Source organism: Orcinus orca, chromosome X (genome assembly GCF_937001465.1).
Source record: "Orcinus orca chromosome X, mOrcOrc1.1, whole genome shotgun sequence".
Taxonomy (NCBI): domain Eukaryota; kingdom Metazoa; phylum Chordata; class Mammalia; order Artiodactyla; family Delphinidae; genus Orcinus; species Orcinus orca.
In genome coordinates, this window is record NC_064580.1 from 267,888 (window position 1) to 277,678 (window position 9,791).

Here is a 9,791-nt window from a genome sequence, read left to right on the forward strand (position 1 = left end):
AATTCTCCAGTAGCTTCTTTTACTTGGAATAACGTGAAAAAGTTAAATGTGGGTTAGGTCTGAAGGCTAAAATATAAGATTGTTGCCAAAAATAATTATTTTGAACAAAGGGGGAACAAAAACATAAAGGCGAACATGAGGCTGAAGTAGGTATTTGGGATATCTTCTTTTTTTTTTGCGGTACGCGGGCCTCCCACCGCTGTGGCCTCTCCCGCCGCGGAGCACGGGCTCCGGACGCGCAGGCTCAGCGGCCATGGCTCACGGTCCCAGCCGCTCCGCGGCATGTGGGATCTTCCCGGACCGGGGCACGAACCCGTGTCCCCTGCATCGGCAGGCGGACTCTCAACCACTGTGCCACCAGGGAAGCCCTGGGATATCTTTTGAATGCCGGTATTGCCGGATATTAGGTGATTAAGTTTTAGCTTCGTATCTACCCAGCTACTTCTACCAAACAGGCTCAGCACTGGGTTTCACATAAATTCCGGGCGACCAGGGGGACAGATGTGAGCGGCCCCTCATGATGAGGATGACACTTCCCTCCGTCCCCGCCTCATACTTCTTGCCTCACCGGGTACTTGGCTGAGGGAGTTTTGCAGCCAGCAGATTTCCACCAAGCGTAAACGCATCTTTTTAAACCCGGGATTCCAGGTTTTGAACACACGCTGGTTATGCCCGCTCTGTCTCGTGTGCTTTTGCTAGGATGAAAAACGCTTCCCGTTACATCCCAAGCGTTTTTGTTGTAAATCACCATGTGCGATTTCAGATGGGGTGAAATCAAAGTTTAAATGCCAAATAGTATTTAAAACGGCAAATGAAGAGCCTCTGCCTGCACCGACTAAATACCACTTCAGGGGGAAGCTGGTCCCTGATGTCCCTTTGGTCCTGCAGAATTATTTTTTCTTGTCAGCCTCCATCTGGGACAGAAAGGCTCTCCCCGCGGACAGTGATGGGTGTAGAGCAAACAAGCCTTATGGAGGGGTCAGGGCATGGTCATGGGGGGCCCATGAGGACCTAAAGTCAAGGTGGGTGGGCATCCAAGATATTCGGGGTCCCTCACGCTGAGGCTTCAGCCCAGCCTCTGAGGTCTATGCTCTGTCCTGCACACACCCAGTGGGGGCATGTCTGTAATTTTCTTTTCTTTTTAATGTTTACCGAATGAAAGATTCTTTAAATTCTATAGTGCCCTACAATTTTCAAAATTTCACACACATGATTTCATATAATCCCGTAACAACCCTTTTCCCCCTGCTGCTATACTACCTCTCCCCTCCCCTCCCCGCTGGTAACCCCTAGCTCGTTCTCTATATTTGTGCGTCTGTCTCTTCTTTGTTTCGCTCGCTAATTTTTTGTCTTTTAGACTCTCCACATGTAAGTGCGGCCACGCAGCGTCTGCCTCTGCCTGACTTAGTTCACTCAGCATCACGCCCTCCAGGCCCATCCACGTTGCTGCAAGTGGCATTACTTCCTTCTGTTTCATGGCTGAGTCGTATTCCATTGTGTATATGCACCACATCTTCTTCATCCGTTCCTCTGTTGGTGGACACCTAGGTTGCTTCCATGTCCTGGCTACTGTAAATACTGCCGCCACGCACACTGTAATTTTCAATGACAGATTGCTGCAGACGCAACAACCAATGGATGACCTTCCCTGTGGACTGTTCTGCCGATGAGGTGAGCCCCTGGCACATTCTGGAAAGCTGCCTACAAGTCTCTCCTGGCTTACCAATGCCCCACGCTCCTTCAGAGATACTTGGAACAACGTTATCAGGACTGCTGACACTGTCTGATGCTGACAAAAATAATTTCTAATGAAGAGAGTGAATAATGTCTGGTTGAACAAGTACTGGTAAATGCAGAATATCAATAAATGGTGTCAAGTTCCACTCACAGTGAACAGCGTCTACTGCAGCGTACAGGTTAAGGACGTCCAGAGTTCCACTCACAGTGAACGGTGTCTACTGCAGCGTACAGGTTAAGGACGTCCAGACTTCCAGTCACAGTGAACGGTGTCTACTGCAGCGTACAGGTTAAGGACGTCCAGAGTTCCACTCACAGTGAACGGTGTCTACTGCAGCGTACAGGTTAAGGACGTCCAGAGTTCCACTCACAGTGAACGGTGTCTACTGCAGCGTACAGGTTAAGGACGTCCAGACAGAGGACAGGAGTAAATGATTTCTTCCTTTTGATTGAAGTATAATTGATGTACAATATTATATTAGTTTCAGGTGTACAACATAGGGATTCACCATTTTTAAAGTTGATACTCCATTCAGAGTTATTATAAAATATTGGCTCTATTCCCTGTGTTGTGCAATGTATCCTTTTAGCTTATATATTTTATACATAGTACTTAGTACCTCTTACTCCCCTCCCCCCATCCTGCCCCTCCCCATTCCCTCTCCCCACTGGTCACCCCGAGTTTGTTCTCTGTGTCTGTGAGTCTGCTCATGAGTAAATGATTTCTAATGACAATCACCACAAATAATGCTAGTAGCTGAATATTCTCTGGGGGTGGCAGACTTTGGAGGACGGAGGCGTGTTTTCGGGGATTTATCCTGGAGCGTTCCCAGCCTGTGTGTCCTGGTTAGGAGGCTGTGTCCCGTTGCCTTTGGGGCCTTCCGTGTGCTCACAGCCCTGGCCTTTTCCCAGCTGCCGGAGGAAGCGGGAAGGAGGTGAGGACTGGAGTTCTGAGGGGGGCTGGGTCCTAACCCTACAGGATTGGGTTCCTCAGCCTGCTGAGTTTCCTTCCCTCCGTGACAGGTGACTGGGTGATCCCACATCCTGGGCCGGGTGAGGACCTAAAGGAAAAGTACAGGTGAGGCAGTGCCTGGCAGCCAGGTGGGACATTTCCCCATGTCACCAACGCGAGGTTTGGCTTAATTGGATGTAGGTGCCGGGAGGCCGGGATGGAGATGAGCACCCCTAAAAGGTTATGCCAGCGAGAAATCCAGGGTTCAGGATTCACAGGGAATTCTCCCAGGAAGACAGTCTGTGTGCGTGTCCTGGGATGCCCAGAACAAGTGACCACGGACCGGGGGGCTTCAAACCACAGGAACTGATTGTCTCGTGGTCCTGGAGACCAGATGTCTGAGACCCAATTCCAGGTATCAGGATGTGCACATCTGTTCGGGCTGTTAGTACAGAATTCCACAGACTGGAGGGCTTATAAACCATAGAAATTTCCTGGTCACAGTCCTTGGATGCTGGACGTCCAAGATCATGGTGCTGGCGTGGTCTGGCGAGGACCCTCTTCCCGGTTCCTAGAGGGACGTCTTCGCGCTGCGTCCTCACATGGTGGAAGGGGCGAGGGGGCTCTCTGGGTCTCTTTCTCTAAGGACACTGGTCCCCTCACGGGGGCTCCACCCTCATGGCCTCCCTGCTAATACCATCACCTTGGTGGGTAGCGCTCCACGTCTGCGTTTTGGGGGAGCAGCATTTGGTCCATGTGACATCTTCGGAGGGTCATTCTGCCCACGACACAGGCATTAGGGTTAGGACATCTTTGAGATTATTCTCCAGCCTGCTTTTGGTACCTGCGTACAAGATGTGGGTGAAGACGGTAGATAAGTTATCAGAAAAGCCTTTGGCACAGTACAGGCTATTTAATTGTTGGACCTATTATTATTTTTGTGTGGTGTTGCACGCTGTAAGCGTCCTTAATAACACAATTCCTAACAACTCTAGGAACTGACTGTAATGATTAGCATGATGGTAACCTAGACACTGACTAAATGTCTTCTAGGCCCCTGAGGAAAGAGGAAATGCAATTTAAGAGGGACAGTATGCGGTGAAGCAAGGTTTCCAGAATTAGGTACGTGGACATTCTGCTTCCGAGAGACCTCAGGGGAAGGAGGGCCATGGCTCTGCCACAGGAGCGATGGGCGTTACGACCTAAGCTGTGCTGGACCTGCTCAGGGCCTGATGTACGGACCTGGTCTGATGCTATGTGGAAACAAGGTGCTTGCAGAGGTGATGAAGGGAGGGTCTGAGATGAGGTCCTCCTGGAGGAGGGTGGCCCTACATCCCATGACAGGGTCCTAAGAGACAGAAGAGGAGAGACACAGACACAGAGGAGAAGCCCCGGGAAGACAGAGGCAGAGACGGGAGGGATGCGGCCACAAGCCCAGGGACGTCCGTAGCCCCCAGAAGCAGTAAGACGTAGGAAGGACCCTCCCGGGAGCCTCTGGAGGGAGCGTGGCCCTGGGACACCTTGACCTCAGATGTCTGGTCTCCAGAGCTGGGGGAGGATGAATTCCTACTGTTTTAAGCCCTCATCTGTGGTCCTTGGCTATGGCCCCAGGACAGTAATGCACTTGAGGAGAAGCCTACAGGACCAGAGAATGACGATACCCAGCAGTGGGGAGCAGGGCAGAGCCACGGGCACCTGTAAGCTTCAGCTTATCTAGATCAAGGGGGACCCTTGGTTATGGGACTTAGGGACATGGTAGGGTGTCTCTGCCGGCACAGTGATTTAGGGCCTCCCTCTTCAAGTCCTGGTGACAGGCACAAGACAGGGGCCACCGGACATCGTGGGCGGACCCCTGGTGCAGCTGAGCCCACCCTGCCGGGGCCCCAGAGATGGGGCAGCTGGGGAGGCAGCGTGGGTCCTGGAATCCAGACGGCTGCTGGGTGCCCCTGTGTTACCGTGCGTAATCACTCCCTCCCGTGTCCTAAATGCCACTTTAGTTCCATTTCAAAAAGTCTTCACGGACAGCCCGTTCGACCCTTGCCTTTGCCTTGTCATGGAATTTCAGCTAACGTGGCCGCAGCAAGTCTGCCTGGGGGACCATCGGGTCACAGGCAAACGCCAGGTGGGGGCAGTATATCCTAATCACAGGGACATATTAGAGAGAATAAACAGCTTTTTAGAAAAACAAGCACGCAAGCAGCACTGCTTGTTTTTTTATTTTTTATTCTTTTTCAAATTCTTTTCCCATTGAGATCGTTACAGAATACTGAGCAGAGTTCCCTGTGCTCTACAGTAGGGCCTTGTTGGTTATCCATTTGAAATATAGCAGTGTGGACATGTCAACCCAAACCTCCCTGACCATCCCTCCCCGCCATCACCCTTCCCACCCACCCACCCCCACCCCCCGTAACCATAAGTTCGCTCTCTAAGTCTGTGAGTCTGTTTCTGTTTTGTAAATAACTTCATTTGTACCATTTTTTTTTTAGATTCTTCATATAAGCAATAGCATATGATATTTGTCTTTCTCTGTCTGGCTTACTTCACTCAGTATGATAACCCCTAGGTCCATCCATGGTGCTGCCAATGGCATTATTTCATTCTTTTTCATGGCTGAGTCATACTCCATTGTATGTATGTACCACCTCTTCTTTATCCATTCCTCTGTCGACGGGCATGTAGGTTATTTCCATGCGGTGGGTGTTTGAGTGTTACTTTTTGGAAACCCAGATGACGAAATAAGTGGCAACATCCAGGTGACATGCACTGGTTCCTGGGCCAACATCTCGTGATGGTGTTTATTTTAGGAGGGGCCTTGGGGAGCTCTGGTCTGTCCCTCCGTCCACTCACTCCAAGCCCCACCAGGAGCTTGTGCTGCTGAAGACGCTGCTAGCACTGCGTCTGCTTCGATCCTGCAACAGGGTGCAGATGTCATTTGTCTACAGAAAGTGGTTCTTTTTTTTTTGCGGTATGCGGGCCTCCCACTGCTGTGGCCTCTCCTGTTGCGGAGCACAGGCTCGGGACGCGCAGGCTCAGTGGCCATGGCTCACGGGCCCAGCCGCTCTGCGGCATGTGGGATTTTCCCTGACCGGGGCACGAACCCGTGTCCCCTGCATTGGCAGGCGGACTCTCAACCACTGCGCCACCAGGGAAGCCCACAGAAAATGGCTCTTTGAGTGCAGATCCATCCCCCCAAGAGGTGTGGAGTCCCCTCTGCAAGGGGTTACAGTTCTTTTTCTTGCTGTAACAGGAGGGCTAAGCAGAAACATGTGATGTTATCCCTGTTCCAATGTTGGGCTTTTTTTTTTTTTTTTTTAGCGGAGAACTGAGGTGTCTCTTTAGGATAACGAGAAATATATGCTAACAAAGTGCTTCTCCCTTGTTCAGAGGGCCTGAGAATTCCGAACACGCTCTGGAAATGAAACCGTTCTGACCCAACAGCATTTCAGTGAGTTAAGTCTAAATGAAACAGACACATGTGGGTTCCATTTACTTCACAACACACGTGTTTAAAGAGCTTTGGCAAAAGTTTTCTCTCTTTTTCTTGTTTCCCCCTTAACCCCAAACGTTAGAGAAATGATTGGAGATGTCTTGATAAACAGCAGAGGCCACGGGCTGCTCCAGGCGTGAAAATGAATGAGGCAGGCGCTGCCCCTCAGCCACGGGGGAGAAGAAGCCCCTTGCTCCTTAAATGTTTTGGTGTGGTTTGGAGGGACATTTGTAGTCAGGTACCTTGTAGACACGAGGTGGGGACAGCTACAAAGACTCGCCGGGGTTGAAGAGGAAGGCTTGCACGTGGCCCAGGAGCCCCGTGCTTGGGAGAGAGCTGCATACAAGCCTGGAGTTTTGAGCTGACCTGAGTTTGCAAGCCTGCCCTCTCACCAGCAGGGTATAGCTGCTTGGACGTTGCCTGGTCACCAGGGATGGCCGCCCACGTGCTGCCTCCTTGCTCAGATTCAAGGCTCCAGTGAGCGTGACGAGGTCAGGCCGCCCTTGTGTGAACCTGCAGGAAACTGCTTGGGGTGACCTCCATCTTGCCAATTAACATCTCAAGAAATGTTCATCCAGCAGGAGACATCCTGGCAGGGCAAGAGTGATCTGAGGTCTTGGATGATTTTAGGAAAAATCGATTCCATAGCTCCACATCCGTATTTCTGTCTTTTTATGTCTGGAAGAGGGGCTGGGTGGTGGGTATCACTGCAGCCTAATGAATAGAATATGAGAAGTAAAAAGTGAGATGTGTCACCAATTATGTAAACATGTCATCTTTGTTTTGTCAATAAGCATTACAGGGAGACATCTTTTCCTCATGGAGCATCCCCGTCTCCAGCCAGAAGCGGGGAGAGGGCCTGTTGGAGGGCTCGGCTGTCTGTCGAGAAGTGATCACATGCCGCGCGCGCAGAGGGTGGGGTGAGCATCTCTGGAGGGGCTCCTAATCATCCTTGGCACCGGCTGTCAGGAAGACGGCTTTGGAGCAGAGACGTAGCCCATTAGGGATGAAGCAGCAAATGATGGAAACAAATAGGGTCTTAATCTCCCCAGAAAGGGGGCTCCGTGGGCTGGCCTGGGAGGCAGGGTCCCTGAGCAGCGGTGCTGTGGCTGGCAGGGTTGTCTGCATTCCAGGCCGAGCCCCAGAACGGGGTGTGTGGGCCTTCATGGGCCAGGTGCGTGGCCGGGCTGCAGGTGCTGTGGACTCCCAGACCCTTCTGGAAAGGTGAGCCGTCGAAAGCACGTGGCGGCTGTGGTTAAAGGCCACTTGCTCGTGCTCTGTGGAGCTAACTAGTTCTAGCAGGGGTTTTGTGGGGTTGTTTTGTATCTGGGGAGAAAACGCTGGCCTTTTTCCTGAATGTGCAGTAGACTTAGCCATGACCCCGAAGAGCTCTGGCCTTTGCCTGGGGATTCTGGGAGGTCTAAACCCTTTGGATGTCGTGCCCGATGGGAGCATCTTTCTCTTTAGTCCATTTGTGCTGCTGTAACAAAATATCATAGACTCAGGGGTTACAAACAACAGACATTTATTTCTCTAAGTCCTGGAGGCTGGAGGTCTGAGATCCTGGCGGGGGCAGATTCTGTGTCTGTTGAGGACCTGCTTCCTGGTTCATAGACCGTGTCTCCCTTGGTCCTCATGTGGAGGAAGAGGGGAAGGCGCTCTCTGGGGTCCCTTTTCTAAGGACACTGATCCCATTCATGGGGGATCCACCCTCATGACCTCATCACCCCCCAAAGACCCCACCTCCTGACACCATCCCATTGGGGGTTAGGGCTTCAACATATGAGCTTTGGCGGGGGGTGGGGGGACACACACATTCAGACCATACTCGTCTTTGCCTGGGGAGGGGGGCTTGGGTCACCCTGGGTAGTCTTGGCATGGGGGAAAGCCATGCCAAATGGTAACGATACGACTTAGGGTGGGGGACTGGGTCATGCGGTATCAGATGACCTGGAGGCTGAGATTAACCATGTGAGCAATTGATCGATCAATTGATTGAATAATAAATCGACTGATCATGCCTACTTGATGCAGCCCCCAGGGAAACTGAACCCTGAGGCTCCACTTTGATACCACTTATCCTGGGGGGTGTGGCAAAGTCAGTCCAGAGACCTCTGATGTACAGCTGCAAGCAGCATGTTTCGGAAGCACCTTTAAAGATTTACGGTGCCCTGAAGCGAAGCACGCGCCTGCTGTAAACTAAATGAAGCTACTCAGCATTATTCATCACCACGAGGTGGAAGAAACCCAAGCGTCCACGGATGGGTGGATAGATAAACAGAATGGGGTCCATCCACTCACTGGAATATTACTCAGCCTTGAAAAGGGAAGGAAATTCTCACACAGGTTACCACGTGGATGGATCTTGAGGACATTATATTCGGGGAAATAAGCCAGTCACAGAAGGACAAATACTGTGTGGTTCCACTCACAGGAAGTCCCTAGAGGAGTGAAATCCACAGAGACAGAAAGCAGGAGGGTGGGGCCGGGGCCGGGGGAGGGGGACGGAGAGTGACTGTTTCATGGGGACAGAGCCTCAGTTTGGGAAGATGAGAAAGTTCTGGAGACGGATGGTGGGGATGGTTACACAACAAAGCGAACGTCCTTAACGCCCCTGAACCGTCCACGTTCTGTGTCTTTAACCACAATGTTTCAAAACTTTAAAAATAAAACAAAGGAGGCTACTAAAACAGGAAGAGGCAAATCATGTTCTGCCTCTTTGCTTTAGATTCTCCAGCGATGACTCACACGTCAGCTGTGATGTCCCAGTGGAAAGCTTTACTGCAAACCCACATGTTCAGATAAATGTGCAGATTTGATGGCCCAGGAAGGTGTGTGTGTGTGTTGGGAGTTGGTGGGGGTGATGGGGACTAACTATCTTGATCACTCTGTGAAAAGCCCCTTTGGTGTAGGGTCTTCAAGAGGCAGCCCTGAGATGGTTAAGCCCCCAAAGTTGACTCAGTCCCTCCCAGAATTGGCCCAACTCTCCCAAGTGTTTTGAATTTGGGTAAACCAGGAATAGGTGACATCTCTGTATCTTATCTCTTATCTCTGACTTATCTCTGTATCTCTGAAGAACTACCAAATGTTTGCTGTGGCTCAAGATGGACACAGATAATTCTGTGTGGGTAGAAGGCAAAGTCTGACCTCTGTCCAGAAAAGGAGCTTTGAGTCAAGGAATCTAGGGTCACCTTTCAGAGGGTCCCAGTGCCACCTTGGAAGCCACTTCAGGGGTGAAGCCCTCTGTCTCCGTTCAGGGGGAGACCACTGCCTTCCCAGGGGAGATAATCCCAGCCCCCTGCCCCCCCCCGCCCCGTTGTCTAGGAGGATCTCTATGGAAACATAAAACCCATTTGACAGAACTCCAAAGCAAGGATACTGGTGGAAAACCACAGAGGAAAAGGGTTTCACCCTAAAACTTGTGAAATAGACAAGGAGGAATTTGAAAAACCCACCAAACACCTCCATGTAGTTTTAAAACAAGGGTTGCAGAGGTATAAATTACATATCATGAAATTCACTGTTTCGAACAAAGAGACAATTTGATACGTTTTGTAAATTTTCAGCCATCACCACAAATCTAATTCTGGAACATTTCCATAACCTCCCCCCAAA